General features: G+C 43.0%; 1 protein-coding gene across 2 annotated transcripts in view; it reads right to left on the reverse strand.

The window, feature by feature from the left end:
• zbtb46 (zinc finger and BTB domain containing 46) overlaps positions 1 to 15174 on the reverse strand; it is a 59738-nt gene extending 44564 nt beyond the window's left edge. For both annotated transcript variants that reach the window (XM_028583818.1, XM_028583817.1), the window contains exon 1: positions 14876 to 15174. The gene's annotated coding sequence lies outside the window, so the exon portion shown is untranslated. The remainder of the gene's footprint in view (positions 1 to 14875) is intronic.
• Between the last annotated feature and the right edge of the window lie 5730 nt (positions 15175 to 20904).

A 20904-nucleotide genomic window follows, 5' to 3' on the forward strand; every position in this document is an offset into this window, starting at 1 on the left:
GACAATGCAGGCACTATTTTCCAAACACATGACACTATGATCGAGGACAGCCATTACTTTCCAGAGACAAATCTACTACTACTTCTACTTAAAGAAAATATGCAAGTTGTATTAGAATTAGAAAGCTTACTGCCATTTTTTTCAGATTCACACTGTAAACCCGAGTGTGTGATAATTGCTAAGATAAGAAAATTTATTGATCCCACATCGGTCAAAAATGCAAATGAAAGAAGTGATTAAATGATAAATAAAAATGCAACTAGACAAAAATACAAATACAATAAAATATCTACTGTATATACACCTTTTACTAATGCAGATATGTACAGGATAGATAATTGCACAGAATAATTGAACAGGAAAATTGCACCCATAATTGTAATACACACATGGTGTAGCATTGTCTTAGAAAAATAAAAAAAATACCAATGCTAACAGAACAATTGCAAATAAGAGGCCCATGAAAGGCCATTATGAACATGTGATGAAGTTACAAAGAAATGAAGCAAAGAGAAAAGAGCCGATAAATAACAGTGAAACACAGAGAGAAAATAGATAGAGCAGAAACGCAAACACAGCAAGCCTAGAAAGATAGAGATAGAAAAACGATAGAAAGAGGGGGAGACAGGAAGAGAGGGGAGAGTGACACAGGCAGCCAATATTTTTTAAACAGCTTTGCTTCCACTCAACTGGGCATCAAGGCCATTATCCCGGGGTTAATCCCCAATCCGACGGAGCTGGCAGCCTTCCGGGACAAGCCAGGGTGGCAGCCCATCAACAAGGCAGTCACGGACAAAAATAACACACATATACTCACACACATGACACACATGCACACACAGGCAGGCATGCAAGCTGCAATTAGAAGAAAACAAAATAACACATGCAAGTTAATAGTTGTGAATGTTTTATTCTTAGCTTCTTTGACCTTTATTTTCTGTTGGATATAAGCTACTGTTCATGTTTGTCTCTCAATTTATCTACTTTATATCTCACTGTGCGTATTCCTGTCTTTCGTTTCCCTTGTTTCTCCTATTCCACAACCTCCGTCTGTCCACCTTTATTTTCTCCACCTTCCCCACCAGCTCTAATCACACCACATTTTGCACCTACACTTTCCTCTTCCTTTCTCCGTGCACTCTCTGTTTCTTTGGCCCGCATCCAAAGAGTCAAGGTGGAGGAAGAGATTGACTCAAAGAAGGATAGCCATGTCATGTGGAGAGGGACCAAAGAGGATCCAGGAGGCTTAGGGAGATTTAGCGCTACTCCCTTTATCCCTTGCCCTCTGCCCCCAGTCCCCTATACACGCACTGCCCGAAAGCAATACCTGGACCCTCCACGTCTACACTTGAAGTCCTCCATGCTGCTCATCATGCTTTTTGCACATGTTCATATCCAGTGCACCTGCCAGAAGATCTGCCTCTATTATCCTCCCGTCCAGATTTTGACACTAATGTGTACAGTTCAGCAGCTCCAAGGCTCCCTGATACCTTGCCCTCCCTTCTGACCTTTAGCCACACAGGTTTTATGCCTAGAGTTATCTAAAGAAAATCCATGCATAGTAAGGATGGACTGGGATCATCCCAGATTGACCTGAAAAAAAAGATGCAACTCTAAGATGTTAAAGTTGAGTGTTGAGTTTCAACTTCACCTCAATTCCTCCAATGACCCATAAAGTGTCAGTGACACTATTTGATATATCAAGAGCTTCACAAAAAGAGTGAGAAATGTCATATCACCCCATCTACCTATCTCTCTGTCTTTTTTTCTGTCTTCCTCTTTTACAATTGTGCATGTGTGCGTGTATGTGTGTGTAGTGCATGTGTGCGTGTATGTGTGTGTAGTTTCTGGGCTATCTTTCTCTCTAGGCCCCGTAAGCCTGCTACGTCTCCCATGGTAACTCCCTGACTGACGACCCGGGGCTTAGCCTAAATTCTCTCTCTATTAAAAGCTGTGAAATGCAAATAATGAAACATCTCATTACCACTGTCGGAGAACCCAAAATGAAAAGGGGGGGGGAGGGGGGGGGGGGGGGGTGGAGAGGGGCGGACAAGGACTGTAAGACAACGAAGCGGCAGGAGAAAGAGGGCTATACAGGAGGGAGGGAGAAACGAGAGTGAGAGCCGGAAATAAAAGGAGTGGAACAAGAGGAGGAAAGGATGGGAGAAGAAAAGGGAAGGGAGGAGAGGAGAGGTGAAGGCATAGGAACAGATAGTCAGACAGTAATTCTTTTGTTTGACATGTGTTGCCGTTAACATAGAGGGTAGCCATGATTGGCCACCTAAGCAAACATGGGTGGAGGACTGATGCACCGAGCTGTGAGTTAGGAGGTGTCATTCAAATGTCAAACAAACTTCCTTCATTATCTACTTCATACTAAAATTGTATCATGCCCTGAGAGGATTATTACCGTGTTTTACTTTTCATCTTCACAGCTCTATCATTAATCACCTCAGAACCAAACAGGCTAAACAAAAACATATTACTTTACTTTCCTGTAATGACTCAGGTTTAAGTATAATTTTATAGAGGATAGGGCTACTTCTTTGAAAAACATATTTGTGTGATACGGGGAAGTGAAATCATCGACAGGAAGTGTCTATATTTGGTTTTGCAGGTGGGTGGAGATTGGTGGTAGTGGTGGATTTCATGTGACAATGACCACATCATTCACCTGTGAGTTCTCCTGGTGCAAAACCCAGTTTCATCACTGCAGCAGTTTGGAGGCGCATCTGCTGATGTTCAAACCACTGATATCATGAGGGAATTTATGGGAGTTTTAAGGTGTGACATTGTCTAATTAGTTCATAACTTCTGGGAACTTTGTGTGTTGCAAGGTTGTTGTTTTTCTGGTCACAGATGCATCATGGTTTTTGTTTTCTCTTTTGCTGTCCTATCCAATAGTAAGTAGCGGTAAAAATGTTTAAATGGAAATTCTTTTGTTTTTTTTAAACCTTGGTTATGAGAAAAACATTTTTATTTGATGCAGAGTCATACATCCTATAAGGCAATAAACCTGAGCAGTTGAAGGAACACACAAGCTGCAAATAATGGCTGAGTATTACCTTACTTGTTTGGAAGGGAAAATGAAGACAAGTGTTAAAAATATTACCCAAACTGTGAACAATCCGATTTTGCAGACCGACTTTCTAGTTCAATTTTGTACTGTAATTACAGTACACACACACACACACACACACACACACACACACACACACACACAATCTATGTGGACCCCTGAACATTACACCCAATTGGGATTGTTCTGAACATCTCATCTCAAAACCATGTTGAGCATTAATATGCTGCTACAACAGCCTCCACTCTTCTGATTTTGCACAAAACTTTAGAACCTGGCCGCAGGGATGTTGGCTCATAGTTTGTGTTCCAGTTCATCCCAAAGGTGTTCGAAGGGATTGAGTATAAAGGCGATTTACGTTTTCCCACACCAAACTCGAAAAAAAACACACATTTCTTTGTCATGTTGAAACAGGACAGGGTCTTCTCAAAATAGTTGCTGCAAAATTGAAAACACTATTATCTAAAATACTAAAGGTTAGAGTGAAGATTTCCCATAACTGGAATTAAGCAACCTTACACATAACAGCCCCAGACACATACTGTCTACTGAATGTAGACAGAGCTGTCCGCATACTTTTGACCAGAGAGAGTAACAATTTTTCTGTGCAATAAGGTATTATAACTCACATCTGGGAGAGCTTTGGGTGCACCCAGGCTGTGTGAATGTGTGACTGCTCATGCTATCTTAGCAGAATTTTCTATTCATTTACCACTTATGTCTCAAGCTCACTTTTACATCCCTTCGCCTTTTTCTCCTCTTTTCATTTCATTTTTGTCATGTGGGTAATCTCAATTATGTTTTGAAAAGCACCAAATAGTTTGGTGGCTCAAGTGATGAGGACAATATGAGGCTATGGAGCTGCTCAAAGCTCACATTTAACACCCATCCTGATCTCTCTCTTCCAACGAGCCACTCAGAGCATGTGTGTGTGTGTGTGTGTGTGTGTGTGTGTGTGTGTGTGTGTGTGTGTGTGTGTGTGTGTGTGTGTGTGCGCGTGGTTGTCCAGACCCTTTCATAGGTCTTAACACAAAACCTGTCACAGCAAAAAAGCAACCTGTCACGACTCAGCTAGACAAGACTGTTCATGACTGTACCTCACAGAACCCAGGCAGCCTGTTCCCGAGCTGTTAAAAACAGTCACTGCAGCCACCAGTTATAAAGGTCTCAGATTAGAACACACACACACACATCAAGTTAACAGTATGGAGGAAATGAAACAAAGGGTTACCATGAGGAAGAAAATGTAAAATGTAAACATATTGTAAAATAATACCAGTCCTCAAGAAATAATTGTCTGAAATGTCTGTGGACTAAAAGCTAATTGTTGTTTGTTAAAATGTGCGGTTTTTGAATGTGCAGTGAATGACTGAATGATGGTGACTCACTGCTGGTGGCCAATCACTATCTGGTGCCGAGGCGGGTGTCCAGAGAGAGAGAGAGAGAGAGAGAGAGAGAGAGAGAGAGAGAGAGAGAGTCTGTGTGTGTGTGTTTAAGAGTAAATTGGCATGACTGTCGCTCTGTCAGATGGCAAACAGAGGCATTTTTCTCAAATCCACACTGGGCCACAGATTACAATGAGCTCATGCAAAGAGGGGAGCAAAAAAGCCACGACTTAAGAGTGTACTCACAAGGACAACAGGCACACCCTCCATCCCCCCTGAGCAAATATTAAAAGAGACTTCACTCCCAGCTAATCTAATTCACAAACACTCCAGAGCACACACAAACAAAGAAAACACATAATTTAACTATATTAACTTAGCCCTCAACATTCAACGTTCACTTATAGCTTACCATCGTTCCCACAGCCTCCCATTCAACTACTGAGCAGCAAAGTGATTTACATATAGATAGAGAAAGTGTTTATAAAAAACACATTTGTATATACTAGCCTGAGGCTGTGTTGTCACTCATCAAGCTGATCAAAAAGCAGCTACTACACAAAACTGATGAATCTCGGAGCACATTTGCAAATCTGTCCTTCAACAGTAGAAAAAGAGGAGGTGAGATAAAGGGAGACAAATCAAGGGGAGAGGAGCATCTAAATATAGAGAGACTCACATTTTTTGAGTCAGAAAAGAGACAGTGAAGGGTAAGAAAGGGAGGGAGACGGGAGAAGCAAGAAGGAAAAAAAGAGGGAAAGGAAAAGTGAAGAAACATGGGAAACAAGTAGTGTTGAAGCAGCACAAGAACAATAGAAGACAGAATGGTGGGCTTCTCATCCACTGTATTGTTGCTAAGTGGACTACTGAAGAACTGGACATGGAGGACACTTAATTTTGTCTCAGACTTGAGAGTTCAATATACTGCACAGTGTATCACCGCAGACATTCATCAATACGTAGCGTCGATACTGAGGGTCGGCCCCTTCAGCAATCTTTTCAACAGTTTCAACACAGACTGGCTTCTGCGGAGTAAATTCTAATAGTGATCTGTGGAGATGCAAAATTATTGAAGTTCCTTGTCTTCTTCGTTTCTGTGCTGTGTCTTGTTTCCTTTGCTGAAGTGTAATTGCTTAAAACAGGCAACTTTTTTATGGACTTGTGTGTGTGTGGCTTGCGGCTAACGTGTCCACTGTGATTGACAAAGAGCGATCAGACAAATGCCTCACCTGGATCCTCACTTCTGTCCTGTCGTGTCCTCTCCTCTTCTGTCATACTTTCTTCCCTCCTCCTTATCTGTCTGTCTTTTCACTCAGAGCGTGTTTACTCCAATATGGTTTGACATTTGACTGTCACCTGTTGACTTGCATGAACAGCTGCAATGGCTTGCAGGCTTTCAGGACTATTACTTATATTTTTCCTCCTGACAGCGATGGAAAGAACTGCATGTATTCATGTACAGAAGTGCCATAGCCAGACATAAGAGGCACAAAGAGAGAGGGAGAGACAATAGGTCCACTGTGTAAACTCCCATGATCGTGCATCACTAAGGACAACACCCACCTTGGAAACCTAATTTTGAAGAAGTCACACATTCCCACATTGTGAGGCAGTGCCAGTATCAGGTGTCCGTCCAAACCACCAACCACCACCAATCAACCGCCACCCCCTTCGTGACACACCAGCGCACACACCAAAACAACCGGGAGGGGGGGAGGTGAGATAGAAGACAGAAGGGAGGGAGGAAGGGGTGCGGGAGTGAGAAAGTGAGAGTAAATAGAAGAGGGCAGGAGAAAAAGCCAGCCAGAGACAAAAGCAAAGAGAATGACAATGGGTGAAAAGAAGAAGAAAAAAAATTAATAGAGAGGACGAGATGAGGTGAAAAGCACATTGCCAGCTCACCATGCACATTCACAGAGCAAGAGGAGAACAAAAAGACAGCAACAATGAGACATCCATGTATATGCATTGGTTGTGTGTGTGTGTGCAAATGCAACACTGGAAGTAGCAATGTGCTCCAGGCCGTTGGGGGAGTTTGCCCCTTGCCACTGAAAAGGGGATGTGAACCTACTCACTTCTGTTCACATTTTGATTTGGCTTCACCACTCTTGTTCATAAAGGGAACTACACTGACACAGGAGAGCTCATAAAGTGTCCATCAATGATGACAGAGCTCCACTTTCAGCGCCGATTTATAAAGTTCACATAATAATACACTAAAGATTAGTTTTTAGAGCTGAAAAAGCCTTTATAAATCAAAATAATCAAACTTCCCCTTTGAGACGTCACATTCTAACCTACAGCGAAAAGGTATTCTATAAAAATGAGAAAGAGAACAGGAGAGGGTAAAAATGAGAAAGGGAGTAGAGGAAGGGTAAAAATGAGAAATGGAGTAGGGGAGGCCACAGGAGGCACCTGGCCCACTTACAGCAGTGGAGGGGTGGTGGTGGAGGAGGAGGAGAGGTGGAAGATTAAGGAGTGGGAGGGAAAAGGAGAAGGTGGATGAGGAGGAAAAGCAGGGAGAGGAGGAGGAGATCTGGAGGGAAAAAAAACAAACAAGGGAGGTGTAGCTGGGACAGAGTAGAGGGCACGAGGGAGGATGGGGGCTAGGGTGAAGTAGGAACGGGAAAAGGTGAGGAGAAAAAAAAAGGATGTGAGATGAGGAGGCAAGAAAAAAACGAACAGATAAAATAATGGGAAGGGGGAGGAGGGCAGAGGGGGAGGTGAGAGCAGGAGAGACAGAGAGAGAGAGAGAAAGAGAGAGAGAGAGAGAGAGAGAGAGAGAGAGAGAGAGGGAGAAAGAAAGAGCGTGAGAGAGAGAGAGATGGGGGCTGGAGAAGAAAAAGAAGTGGCCTTGTGAGGCTGAGAATGGAGGTAGTGTATGCATGCGCTGGATGAATGTGTATGCATCTCTTTGTGTGTGTGTGTGGGTGTCTAAAATTATGACGAAAAACTAACACCTCACACAAAGTATGAATAACCGACCACAACAGGCCAATGTAGGTTCAATCTCTTCTCCCAGCACATTCAAACAGCCTGCCTATACCACTAATATCCCACTAATACCACCCACAGTCCTCGCTCCACCTCACATCAATGAATATTTCATGTCCTGATGGCACTTCTAAAGCAAAAACTAATTAGCAAATCCAAGTTGATCTGGCATTAGTCATATCAGGCCAATTAAAAGCCCAGTCCTACTGTACATGTTAATGGCAGCGAAGTGGAATAATTGTATGTTGAGCAGGGGAGAGAATGTTAAACAGGCCTTGTTAGCAGCACTTTAGCACTCTAGCCAGAGTCCATGGCTGGATTACAAAACTCTACATAGCAGGATAATGTTCGTCACACACACACACACACACACACACACACACACACACACACACACACACACACACACACACACACTTGAAAGCACCAAACGAAAACTCTATCCATTAATTAGAGTGTCGCCATCAATTCCATGGGGTCAGGTATTTTCTGCTCCACACACTGTTTCTGCGGGCAGCACCAGTCGCCATAAGGTTGTGGAGACAGTATTTGTGTGGCATTGAGTAGAGAAAGGTGTTGAGTCTTTCCAACCGTCCCTCTGTGTGTTTTTTTTAACGCAGGAGTTTAGATTGAGACAGACAGCACTGACACACACAGACTAAACTGTGCTGCACAAAAAAGCGACAGAATAACAAGGGCTAGAACTCTTTTGGAGTGGATGTCTGTTTCATCATCCCCTTCTCCTCCTCCTCCTCCTCCTCCTCCCTCCTTCTCCCCATTCTTTCTCCTTCACATTCCCTCTTTTTCCTTTCTCTCTCTGCCTCTCTCGTCTCCCTCTCTCACCTGAGCTTTGATATGGAAATCTCTCACCAGCCACAGCCCGAGGCAGGTTGACTGTTTCTAAAGATGTATTTGCTCAAAGCCGCTCAATTTCTCATCAAATGCTCACACTGTGTGTATAAAAGACAAATTCTTTCACTGGGAAAATAACAACTAACAGCCGCGTACTTATACAAGGCTTTCAGCAGTCTGCAAACCCCAGACTTCAACAAAGAGGTTTTTCCAAGCCCAAACCTTCAAGTTCCTAATAGCTTATATAAATGTGTCTAAAAAGATGGTGATCCTTGTGCAAAGTGGAGAGCTGAGATCTCTAACTATCTTGTCGGTAGTGATACTTTAAATGAGTGTTTGTGTAGACAGTTCTTTCCCACTGGTTTACAAGTCCTGCCCTGCTAGGTAAATATACCACATTAAGAATGGCCAGCAACCTCAACGTCTACAACACTAAGCCAAATAAAGTGACAACTGGAAACCATTCAAGGACGAACAAAACCATTTGTAAGAGAATTCGAATTTAGAAAGAAAGTGAAGAGAAAAAATATGTTTTACTTTAAAAATGCCAATGTTTCTTTCAAAATTCCTGTAGAAATATAAAAAGGTTTCAGTCAGAATATCCTAAAACTTAAGGTGAGTCATAGTTTACAATTCATTAAAAATGTGAGTTCACCAGTTAACGTAGGTTTGGGAGCAGGACCGCGCCTCTTATCACCTTTCAAGCCTACTTATACCTGGTCAACCCATCCTGTACGGTCTCAGTTTCCTAGGCACACCATCCCTTTCCCCGACTCCCCCCCTTCTATAAAAGGCGATAAAGTTTTCCCATGAATATGTGATATGAGATATGAGTATACAATTCCTCCTCGGCATCGGGAGTTGCATGTTTAGTCTATGGCGTTCTTCACACTTTTTTCACAGAATGTTTTGTTTGTATGCCCCCTGGCAAATTTTGAAGAATACTGAGCACAAGCGCCTTGCGCTCGTAAGCGCCATCTGTGGAGGGCTCTCAACATGGTGTATAAAGAAGGCTTCTTTCAACCCCATGCATACCTATTCCATCTCGCACTCCTTTTTCCAGGTACCGTCTGGGGCCTGTAACTGATTCGGGTGACTCTACTCCAGAGACGGATACCCCACCCTGAGTCTCCTTCTCCCTGGCCTTCATCCATGCCAGAATGGGCTAAACGGACAACTTCCATTTATCCCTACTCAATATACTATACTTCCTCATTTTATGAAACCTTTTTAAAATGAGGTTTGTGACGAGGTCCTTACTAGTGAAATATACCTTTAATATATGAAGGTACAATGGTGCCAACTGCTCTATAGAGAGAAACAGTAGCACAAATCAGAAATCTAAGGACACAAGAAAATAGATACAATTTCTATCCCTTCCTTTGTTCTTAAATTAACACCAGACAGAAACCAGGTTGAAATGAATTACCTGATGTGCGAAAGAACTGCTGTCATCACTTTACTTATTCTATATTTGTTTTGACAGCATCTGAACAAGTGAAAACGTACAGTAAATAAAACCAACAATTAGGAGTGCACAAAAAGAAAAAAAAAGAGGAGAGGGACTGATCACATTTCCAGGCTGGCCCGACTTTAGACATTGATGCAATTCGTAACTGATGTTAAAAAAATGTCGTACATTTACAGAAAATAACTCATGACGCTGATAAGCATTGTCTGATCACAATCACAATCTGATCGGCTCTGGTTGGAAAGAGCCGATCTGCTCTGCATTCCTAAATAAAAGAAAAACACACCCAGATGAAATCACACAAACTGAAAAAATCCCTCATCTGTTTCCTCAGGAATGTGTGATCCCAAAAGGTGTTTTGCAATATCAACAACTCCTAAGAAAAATTCTGACACCTTGCCATTTTCACAGTGAAAAAAATACAAAACCTTTGCATATACTTTTAGCAACAATCAAATTTTCTTCTGGACTTTCAATTCTTTGATTATAAAAATTAGAGCCAAAGCTGTAAATTACCTTCCAATTTAAAATTCAGGGACAAAAGATCAAGAGGAAAAACCAAGAGAGCTTATTTCTTTCATTGACATCCTATCGTGCTTGCAGGTGCATGCGTGCACACACACAACAACTCGCACAGCTATGAAATATTAACACCTATGTGGAGAGTATTTCTGTGTGTGTGTGTGTGTGTGTGTGTGTGTGTGTGTGTGTGTGTGTGTGTGTGTGTGTGTGTGTGTGTGTGTGTGTGTGTGTGGTTTGAGGTGGGGATTGCTTAAACTCACCTGTTTTCTCTGCTGGGGGGAAGATGAGCATGTCAGATAGGTGGATAGGGAAGACAGCTGTTACACACACATCCACCCTCCCCACCCCCCCAACACCAGGGTAACCTCATGGGGATTAGGAACACCTGTATTCAGCCCTGCACAATGAGCTTTGGAGGCAGTTAAGCTAAAAAGCCTTGGGAGTTATTAGGGGATGGGGGATGGAGCTGGTTTGTCTACGGGGGTAAATGTGTGCCAAACTGTCTTGATGCTAAATCAGACGTGAGAATGATAATATTCACAACGTGACAAATGAGAGACAGAGTTGTCAGAAAACTCCAGAGAGACGAGGCATGTCATGTAAGATGTGTACACACAAGTGTAAATGGTTCATTTTGCAGTGTTCACCAAACAGGTGTTCCCATTAACAAGTGAGCTCCGAGGGGGGATCGAGATTAGAAAACTGGCAGAGAGAGATGGAGACAGAGAGATGAATGGAGTACAAGGTTGCTAATAGGGAACAATTGAGTCTTTATGGAGCATTTGCCCTCTTTTCTCTATTTCTAGGGAATGTACACTTGATTAGATACATTTACTGTACAGTTTATTGTCAGGTTGTCTACATAAACACACACACACACACACACACACACACACACACTCTTGTGAGGGGGCAGCACACTACATCCCCAGTGTTTGCGTAGCTGAAGCAAACTAACCTGCTACAACACAGTTCAGCCCACAACTTGCATGGGAGTACTGAGCACCACCTACATACCAGCAGGCTAACACACACACACACACACACACACACACACACACACACACACACACACACACACACACACACAGCGAAGTGTCACAAGCTTCAAACCTGACTCCCACCCAAACCAAGCCCCTCCGTCTCATTTTCTTACCCTCTTTTCACACCGGGCCACACCCTAACCGTTGCCCACAAACCTCCACACTTTGGATAATTTTCAGTGTAACAAGCTCCACCACTTTGGACAAACCCCACACGCAACTTCGGCTTTAAACAAAGTAAAACCGAAAGGTAAATTTAACCCAATTATCTTGTTTAATCAACTTTTTTTTTTTTTTAAAAAAGGTCCTCATTCATGAGAGATAACAAAAGTGGGAAAATGTTTTAAATCCTCCTTTGCAATTCCACAAGCAGCACATTTTTTTTTCCATCTTTCGGCCGATCGCGCCTACACTCCTCCTCCACTCATCCTTGTAGCTGCTGTCTTGGTCTGTATTATATTTTCCTCGTGGAACAGACAGATGGAGAAGGTGCAGACATAAAAACACACACGATCCACACACACTGATGTCCACTGCTCTTGTAATTCTAATGGTGCGTTCTTTTTGTCCACCGAAGTCGATTTACGAGTCGTTTTCCAGAGTTATGAACCGGAAGTTGCAAAAAGAACGCCACCGAGGTCATATATAAGACTCGTCAAGTCGTCTGAACTCAGAGGACCCCGAGTTCACTTTCAAACATTGTGGTTTTCTACAATTTTAAGCACTTTTGTCTTTGTTGTAACCAAATGAAGAAGTCGTACACATAGCACTGTATACTGCTACCTATAGGCATGTCGCTACAGTCTTATTATGAGTTAAATACCGCCTAATTAGTTATTTTGTAGCCTGTGCAGCTGAAATTGGCTAGAGATGCTCGGTTGCTATATGACAACAATGGCTTTAATGGCTTTTCTTGAGCAGAAAGCAGAGCAGTAGCCTAACGTTAACGTTAATCAAAACGTAATTTTCATGTATCAAACTGTGAAATATATTTGTGTAATATGTCAATAACTGGGTGAATAGAATCCCAAATGTTACTAAAAATGTTACAATAATCCATCTTTTCTCCGACTCGTAGTATTGTGTCACAAAAAGAACGCAACAACCCGCGGTTATTCGTTTTTCGACATGGATGTGACGTCACACTCGAGCTACTAGTCGTGATTACAAGACAAAAAGAACGCACCATAATACTACATAGCCCTACCTCGAGGGAAGCAACCTTGGTGGTGCAGCAGGGGGAAAACCCACAGGCACAAAGCATTCTGGGAGATAGTCCATGCCAAGATAGTGGCAATGCCATTAAAGTTGAGGATTGTCAACATTAAAAGGAAAGATAAGGTATCCTCTGCTCATGAGGTGCAAAATGTGCACAGATGGACACACACACACACACACACACACACACACACACACACAGTAGGACTAATTTAATTATTGAATAAAAGACTTTAGAGGGTTTATCCTATCCAGTGTCAACCCTTAACTCTGTAGTAGGAAGGACAAAACAAGCAGACAAATCCAGTGAGGCCTAAGACAATTTGGCAAAAAAAACACTAGATGGTCTCTTAATCCCAAAGATCCAGTTAGCCCCCATCAAACAGAGGAAAATGCTTAGATCCAACTGACTGTAGCCTACACGCCATTACAGCCAGAAACTGAGAGGGTGCACTTAAAATCAATGTCAAAAACGGCTTGCTGGCACTGTTAAGTTCCTCAAACTACACAAACTAAAATACAGACTATTCTGATATAGCGCCTCCCAAACAGAGAGGTGGAGGATCTCTTTTCATTTGCTTAAAGTAAGTGTACTGCTGAGTGTCTTCCCAGGTGATGGCTTTAAGTAGGCTACCTTTACTGTCATCTCATCACCAATATGTATCATATAACAAGCTTCTGCAAAAGAAATAGTATGCTGTGTTAATCTAAATGTGTCAAACATTATCAAAAAGTTTGCAAACCCCAGTGCAAAGAAGACACAGGGTGAGATCTGTGTCGCTTTTACAGATCATCTGTTTAAGACTCACCTTGCTGCAGGCTGTATGCTGGAGGGGCTCGACACACAGGCGCACATTGCTGTCTACATACAGAGCGTGAATGAAGTGGGGTTGTTCCCCTCTCTCACATGGTAAGCATGGTAGAAAATGGAGGAAGACGGAACTGACCGGTTTGAGAGGGCATACACAGACAGCAGACATATACACACACAGCACAGGAGACAGACAGGGAAGCAGCGAGACGCTTTCAGCTTCAGCCGCCAATAAACACTTGACGCCACACTTTTCAACTCTCAAAACGGATCAGATGATCAGCGGTAACTCAACAATTAGAATAAAAAATACCCAAGAGCACCATCTGCAAACACCCCCCACCGCCGCCTTGTCTTGTCTGGTACTCTAGGGTTGGGTGTTGACGCAGCAGAAATTTCCAGCTGGAGAAATCCCCCGTTTGGAGGTTATTCGAGGGGAGAAGGAGGAGGGTTTAAGCCCTTGTCTTCCAGGCTCTGAGCGCTTTCATTTTGAATCCCCTCCAGACGGCTGCACGGAGCATCACTCTGTATTTTGTGTGGCACAATATCTGTGCACAACCATATATCATCCCAGAGCCGATGTAGGCGATTAGGTTGTAATGCTGTTCAAAACTTTGCAAATTTTACCAGGATCCGCTGGTTTCATCAAACTCGATCAGCTGGGATGAAACCCGACAGATGATTTACATACACCTGAGCATATGTGGGATATTTCTTAAAAGTACAGCCTGCAGAGAATTAATGTGTGCAGGTTGATGGCATCCATTCACAATAATATTCTGCTAACTGGGGTTTCTTTCCTGCGCGCTGTTAACGACACACCATACACAAGTATTTAGCCTACATTTAGTCCACTAAATGTCTTAATGTATTTCCATTTTATTGCATTCCAGTTATCCTATTAAAACACACATCCAGACACATTAAAAAGTAGCCCAGGTATCAATTGCATTTTTTCCGTTGTAAAACAACTGTTTGTGTTCCCTAATCGGCTACATAATGTGTCAAATGCACAATGTGCGAATCCCGTCAACGACTGACAGCTTCTCCAAATATCAACAAGCGCAATAGACAGCTGGCTGTCACGTATGGAACAGGTAGGCGTACTTTCAGACTGTCGCCTGCTCACTCGGCCGGGGTGTTTAGCTGTCAAAAAGCACTAATATGATGCCAATGGACTGGAATAAAAAAAGCAACGGTAAAAACAGACAGACAGGCCTCCATACAGTCGCTTTTCCGACGGCCAACTATCACAGTGCCACGATTGCGAAGAGTTGCATTGTGTCATGTCTCCAACCTGTGCGCCCAGCAACTATACCAGCTGTAGAGACGCGATGGCTCCGTGAGGCAGAAAACTAATTGTTGACATGATTTAAAGGCATGGAAATCCTGCGATATCCTCCGCCGTCTGAATGAAACCTCTAACCTGTTAGCAGGGGAGCGGAGCTCAGTGCTGGCAAAAGGGCTACTACTAATATAAGGAAGTCAGACATAGCCTACCTGTTACCCCATGGGGTCTGGAGTGGACGCGGTGTCGGTCCTTCGGAGTCCAATCTGGTGTGACAACCTGAGAGAAGAAAGGAGGGGATGTCCAAAGCACTAGGTACTGTCCTTGCTCTCTTCTGTATGCTTTCTTTAGGTGTTATTCCCCCTGTTTTCTCCCACTCCCCGCTCTTCTTCCTCCACCAGCCCCTTTTCTCTTTCTCTCTTCCCTCCCCTGCTTTTCCGTGTCTTGGTATCAGGAGCCTCCCCCTCCTCCTCTGTCTATGTCTCTCTCTATCTCACTCTCCCCCTACACTTACTCTCTCACTATCTCTCCCTCCGTGTCCCCGTGTCTCCTCTCTATTGCTCTCTCTCTCTCTCGCTCTTTCTCTTTCTCTCTCTCCCTCTCTCTCTCTCTCTCTCTCTCTCTCTCTCTCTCTCTCTCTCTTTCTCTCTGGGCAGAGTCAGGAAATGAGACAACGTGAACGCACACACCGCGCGGATCCCTCTGATCTAAGACAAGTCCACTCTTATCAGATTCCCTCAGGCAAATGCTGTAATGTAATAATACATGACAAATTATTATTATTATTATTATTATTATTATTATTATTATTATTATTATTATTGTTGTTGTTGTTGTTGTTGTTAATATTATCATGAGTCCTGTGTGGTTCATGGGGCTTTTGGCTTGTGTGTCTGTTGCCATAGGGCTCAGTGTAAGTACCAGGGGCTTACTGTAACTTACCCCCTCTTGTGGCACAAACAAGAAAACACCAGTCACTCACATAAAAAAAAAAAAACAAGAGTGACATTTACAGTTTGACACAGTTTGGCTGGAAAACACCTCTCAGAACCATGTGATGTGCAGCATGCATGGCCAATTTTTGGCAAAATATCTGGGGTAATTCCACCACAGCCTGATCTCTCCTTTGGATTTTTATTACACTTTGTTTTCAATTCAAGGGGGAAATTATGAGTTGACAAACTGTGAGAGAGAGAGAAAGAGAAAGATGTGGAATGTAGTTTCGTAAACAGCTACAAATAGTTTATGTATTGCAATAGACTTCCTGGTATTTAGGCTATATGTAAATAGCCTGGTCCTACCAGACTCTTGTACATGAAAATTGAGCGTAAGTGGTGGAGCCAGGCTAATATGTAAAGGACTCTAGATGTAGAATCAGAATCAACTTAATTGGCCAAATACTCAAAGGTGGAAGTAGTACTCAGACCCTTTGCATATGTAAAAGTATCAATATAACAATTTAAAGATACTCTGTTACAAGTAAACGTCCCACAGCCAAAACTTAAAAATACTCATTCTGCAGAAAATGGCCTGGTATATTATTATTTATGACATTATTAGATTGTTAATACGGATTCATCAATTTGTAAGCTGCATTTCACTGTTGTTGATTCCCAAGGGGTGTCTCGTTTTAAATACTTTACAGTTTGGTAGTTTAGTCCTGTGGTTCCCCCAGTAGGGGTCGGGCCCCTCCAGAGGGTCAAGATAAGGTAAGAGGTAAAAAAAAAGAAAAAAGTTTAATCTTTAACGATTTGTTGGATTTTTCATTATCATAAATTTTTTATGTACGTAATCTGAAAAGTAACAAGTAACCATAGCTGTCAAATATATGCAGTGGAGAAAAAGTGCAATATGTACTTAATTACTTTCCACCACTGCAAGTACTGTATGTTAACATATACAAGGAATTTGACTGGTGATGTGTCAATGATTCACAAATGTACAGTAATTCCTGAAGGTGAATGACAATGGTTCAAAGTACAGAACCTGTCTAACCTGTCCTGTGTGAAAAAAAGTGAGAAGCAATGGTAATGAAAGTTATTTTGTGTGTGTGTGCATGTATCTCACTGTCCATATAGTCTACAATTGTGTGTGAATGTCTGTAGTAATGAGGAACTGTGGAGGGACTCTTTTCTTAGGAAATAAGAGTACACGTACATACTGTCACCAGGAATCGTTATAGGTTTGAGGAAGTGGGAAAAGTTTATGGGGAAGAGAGCGGGTGACACAACAAAAACATGTAGTACATTTGTGTGTGTGTGAAGAAAGGGATGCGTGGCATGACACAGCAGAGGGTACAGCCGTGCCTCCATCAGTCTGGTTGGTTGACTGCCGAGGGCTGGATAAGGGAGAATGTCAGGCCATGTGGATTAAGGCTGTAGGTCTGTAATGCCCAGGCACAGATCTCTCTCTCTCTCTCTCTCTCTCTCTCTCTCTCTCTCTCTCTCTCTCTCTCTCTCTCTCTCTCTCTCTCCCCGAGTAGGGTCCACAAACACAATCCCTGCCTGAAACAAGCTGCTTTACTCAAAGCCGGGCTCCCTCACGCCAACATGGCCTTCCAATCCGCCTGACATGACAAGCATGACTCCGGCCTCCCCCTACACCACCTCCTCAACATCACCTCTCTCTCTCTCTCTCTCTCTCTCTCTCTCTCTCTCTCTCTCTCTCCCTCCCTCTGTCTGCTTATGGATGGGTTTAGGCATCATTAGGCCACTTACACATGTATTCAGTCAGGAACACTCATCAAGGCAATCCACTCAGGAGGGAGAGTAGTGGTGTGAGGGGGAAGAAAGAATTGTGGTTTTGTGCCTCCGTGTGTGTGTGCACGTGTGGTACTTACAGTATGTTCACAAAGAGTCCTCGAAACACAAGTTGATGTATGTGTTGTGGCCTGGTGTGTGTCTGTTTGCATTTTGGACGGGAGGTTAGTGTGGCAGGCTAATCTGCTGCTTACCCAGTTAAGGGATAGTCATTCTTCTAACGTTTTCTTCCTTTCACAACTCGAGTTTGACTTTAAAAAAAAATATGGAAAAATGGAAAGCATGTTGTTTACGCTGTTAAAGTTTGTCACTGAGGCCGGGGAGACAGCATTAAACAGCAGATCCATGGAAGAGAAGACACACACATCTTGAACAGCAACAAAGGTATGAGGTATGTAAACACACTTTAGGAAAAGTTTTTGAAGTCGAGCATTAATTTACTCTCCCAGCTTTCCCCCCTGCTGAGGAACGCAGCGGCGTAATTGGTCACATCAAATTAAACAGCAAAAACATCTACAACCGTCATAAAAATAGCACAAGACGCTTTCAAAGCCCCATCCACTACCCTTCACTATCAATTTACCAAGGGGAACAGCTGTGTGCTGCTTGTGCCATCCTAGCCCTGCTTGTATAGAAAGCAGAGCCTGCAGCTGAAAGAACACTATCTCTACCAGGTGCAGGCAGGGGATGGGGGAAGGCTTTACAAAGGAATATTTGGCACAAGGTGTGAGACAACAATATGTGTGAAGGTGCAGCTTAGTGATACTCAAATCAGTATTGGGAAAGGACAAGGCTTTTATAAAGAGTCCTCCCACAGAGGGAAAGAGAAAATTAAAAGTATGGGAATCAAGTGCAATGATTGTAGGAAGATAGAAAGGATTGAGGGGCAATAGGAAAAGAAGGAAGGAAGGAAGGAAGGAAGGAAAGATGGCATTAATTAAAGGTGGAAAGAAAGCCAAAGAATGAGCTGATTTCTCAAAGAAAGTGTAAATGAATGAATTGCAATGACAAATGACACCAGGAGAAGCAGAATGAATTGAGGTTATTGGATTTACAGGATGTATAATCACCTGGAGGATACAGAGAATGTGTTTGTGCCCGCTGCCCACACATGTTGTTCCTGTGTGAAGGCAACATGCACAGGGAAGGGGAGGGGGGGTTGTTCTGTTCACACCATTGCCGCTACTGCTGTCCTTGTGTCACCCATAGGACTTCCTGTCCTCCCTACAGCGGCCGGCCTTTGTGTCTATTGTATGTATATGATGAAAAGGTGCCTCTGGACGAGGATGCATATAGAGCGTTCGTCATCCCTCTAGTCTTGGTGTTCTTTGATAAGGACAACTCCTGGCTGACCTTACTGTGTCCATCTGCATGTGTGGAGAAAACACATTTATTTCCCCCAGTTCAGAGCAGGAATAATCTTCCTCCCGAATGAAAAATAGGCTTGTATTCAGGCTTTTCATGCCCTGGATTTCTGAGGTTTCAGCCCCTGTCTTCATGCTAACCCTGCTAGCCACTTTACTGGCGGAATTCAGATCTTTTCCTGTTTATTATATCCTACCTCTCTGTGTAATGAATCCTACATTAAACTGCCCTCTCTCCCTTTGCATTGTGCTATCTCCGTCTATCTTTCTGCATGTCTACCCTCTTGATCCCTTCCTCTATTATCCAACCCCCTCCAAATCTCATTTACTCCATTGGAAGTAGTACGAGAAAGAGAGAGAGATAGAGAGAGAGAAAGAGAGAGGGAGAGAGAGAGAGAAAGTGAGAGGAGTACAAAACGACCTTCTCTTCCCCGAAGCAAGAACATCTTATTGTGGAGGTCACCGTCTCAGTGCAGCCCCACTACTCTGCTTGTTTTAATGATGCACAGAGCGGAGGGAGGGAAAGAAATAAATAAAGAGGAGACTAACAGAGAAGGAGAGAGAGAGAGAGAGAAAGACAGAGAGAAAGAAGAAGGGGGAGTGGATGGAGATGGGAAGATTAGGCTATTTTTTTTCTCTGTTCACCCCCACCCCCTCTCCTACCTTCCCTCCCCCTATTCTGTGTAGAAAGTGCACCTCTCTTTCCACATCCATCTTGAAAGGTTCTTCTAAGCTGTGTAACCTCTCAGCAATATTATATATTATTGCTTGCCTCAACCCACACTGAAACCTGGGTTGCTATGCTACAATAACATGACCTCTCATCTCTTCTCCTCCACTACATTTCCTTTCTCATTGCTTCCTCTCATTTGTGCTGGGAGGCAGGAGAAAGGGTTAACAGCACCCCTCCCCCCCCCACCCCTGTTCAGCTCCCCCCCATCTGGCCTCTCTGTCTCTTTTATGACCTTCTTGGGCTCAGTGCTGCTGTTTAAATTGACCCCGCTGATCGTGTGGGGTCATGACCCCATTCCACACCACAACAAATTATCTTTGACCCTTATGGAAGGGTTAGGATCGTTTTTGTGCTAGTCAACATCTATCTATGTATTTATGTACAGTATGCGGCAGCTATCTATCTATCTATCTATCTATCTATCTATCTATCTATCTATCTATCTATCTACCTGCGGGAAAGAAGTAGCCAAATAATTTTGTATGGCATCCACAAATTATTTTTTATAATATAAGGTATCAAATGACAAGTTGAAAACAATATGGCATTCTAAAAAGGTGTTACTCATAGTGATTGAGAGTGACAGAGAATTGTCACCTAAATTTGCAGCTCCTCTCGTCTTTACAGAACTTTATAGCGACTTTCAGCTCATTGTTTAGATGTCCGGAAAAGGACTTTATTTTTTTACCGTGTATTTAGTAGCTAAAGAGATTTCCCTCAGGAGTTGGTAGAGAATAGAAACAGAGCTAAGAGAGAGTGAATATTGGACATTAACAATTGGCCAGAAAGACTCCAAATGAGCACTAGGGTTGCTCTATAACTTCTTAAGTAGTAAATAAGCAACTATCACTACTGCTAATACAGTAATTTTGCCGTGTCAACTTACTGTAAAATGTGATGATATGTCAATGTGGTGTTCACAAGTTGCCTCCAAGTGGCCAAAGAAAACTGTTACTGTAGGTTTAAGTAGCTTCCACACAAAAAAAATGTCCACCACTGCTATCTACCATGTCTGGCCTCTTTCTTTCTGCAAAAGATAATTGAAAAATGTTGTCTAGATAGAGCTATAGATACATGTGGGCTGATATGAACTGCTGGTTCTGAGGCTCTCAACCCAAATCATAATGCACAGCCCGAATTCCTTGTTACATCATCCATCTCCAATCCCTTCCTCATCCTCCTCCTCCTCCTCGTTCTCTCCCTCTGCCATCCTCCTCTTTCTCTCTTATCTCTGCTGGCCCCTTCTCTTGGGGGTCGTTCGTTTTTGTCATAATCACCTTGGAGATTGGGGACCGGTGCCCATGGCAGAGCTGAGCTGAGCGGAGGAGTGGAGGAAAGAGGATGAGAGAGAGAGAGAGAGAGAGGAGGGGGGTTTCTTGAGATGC

The sequence above is a fragment of the Perca flavescens genome, chromosome 7, assembly GCF_004354835.1.
Source record: "Perca flavescens isolate YP-PL-M2 chromosome 7, PFLA_1.0, whole genome shotgun sequence".
NCBI classification, from domain to species: Eukaryota; Metazoa; Chordata; class Actinopteri; order Perciformes; family Percidae; genus Perca; species Perca flavescens.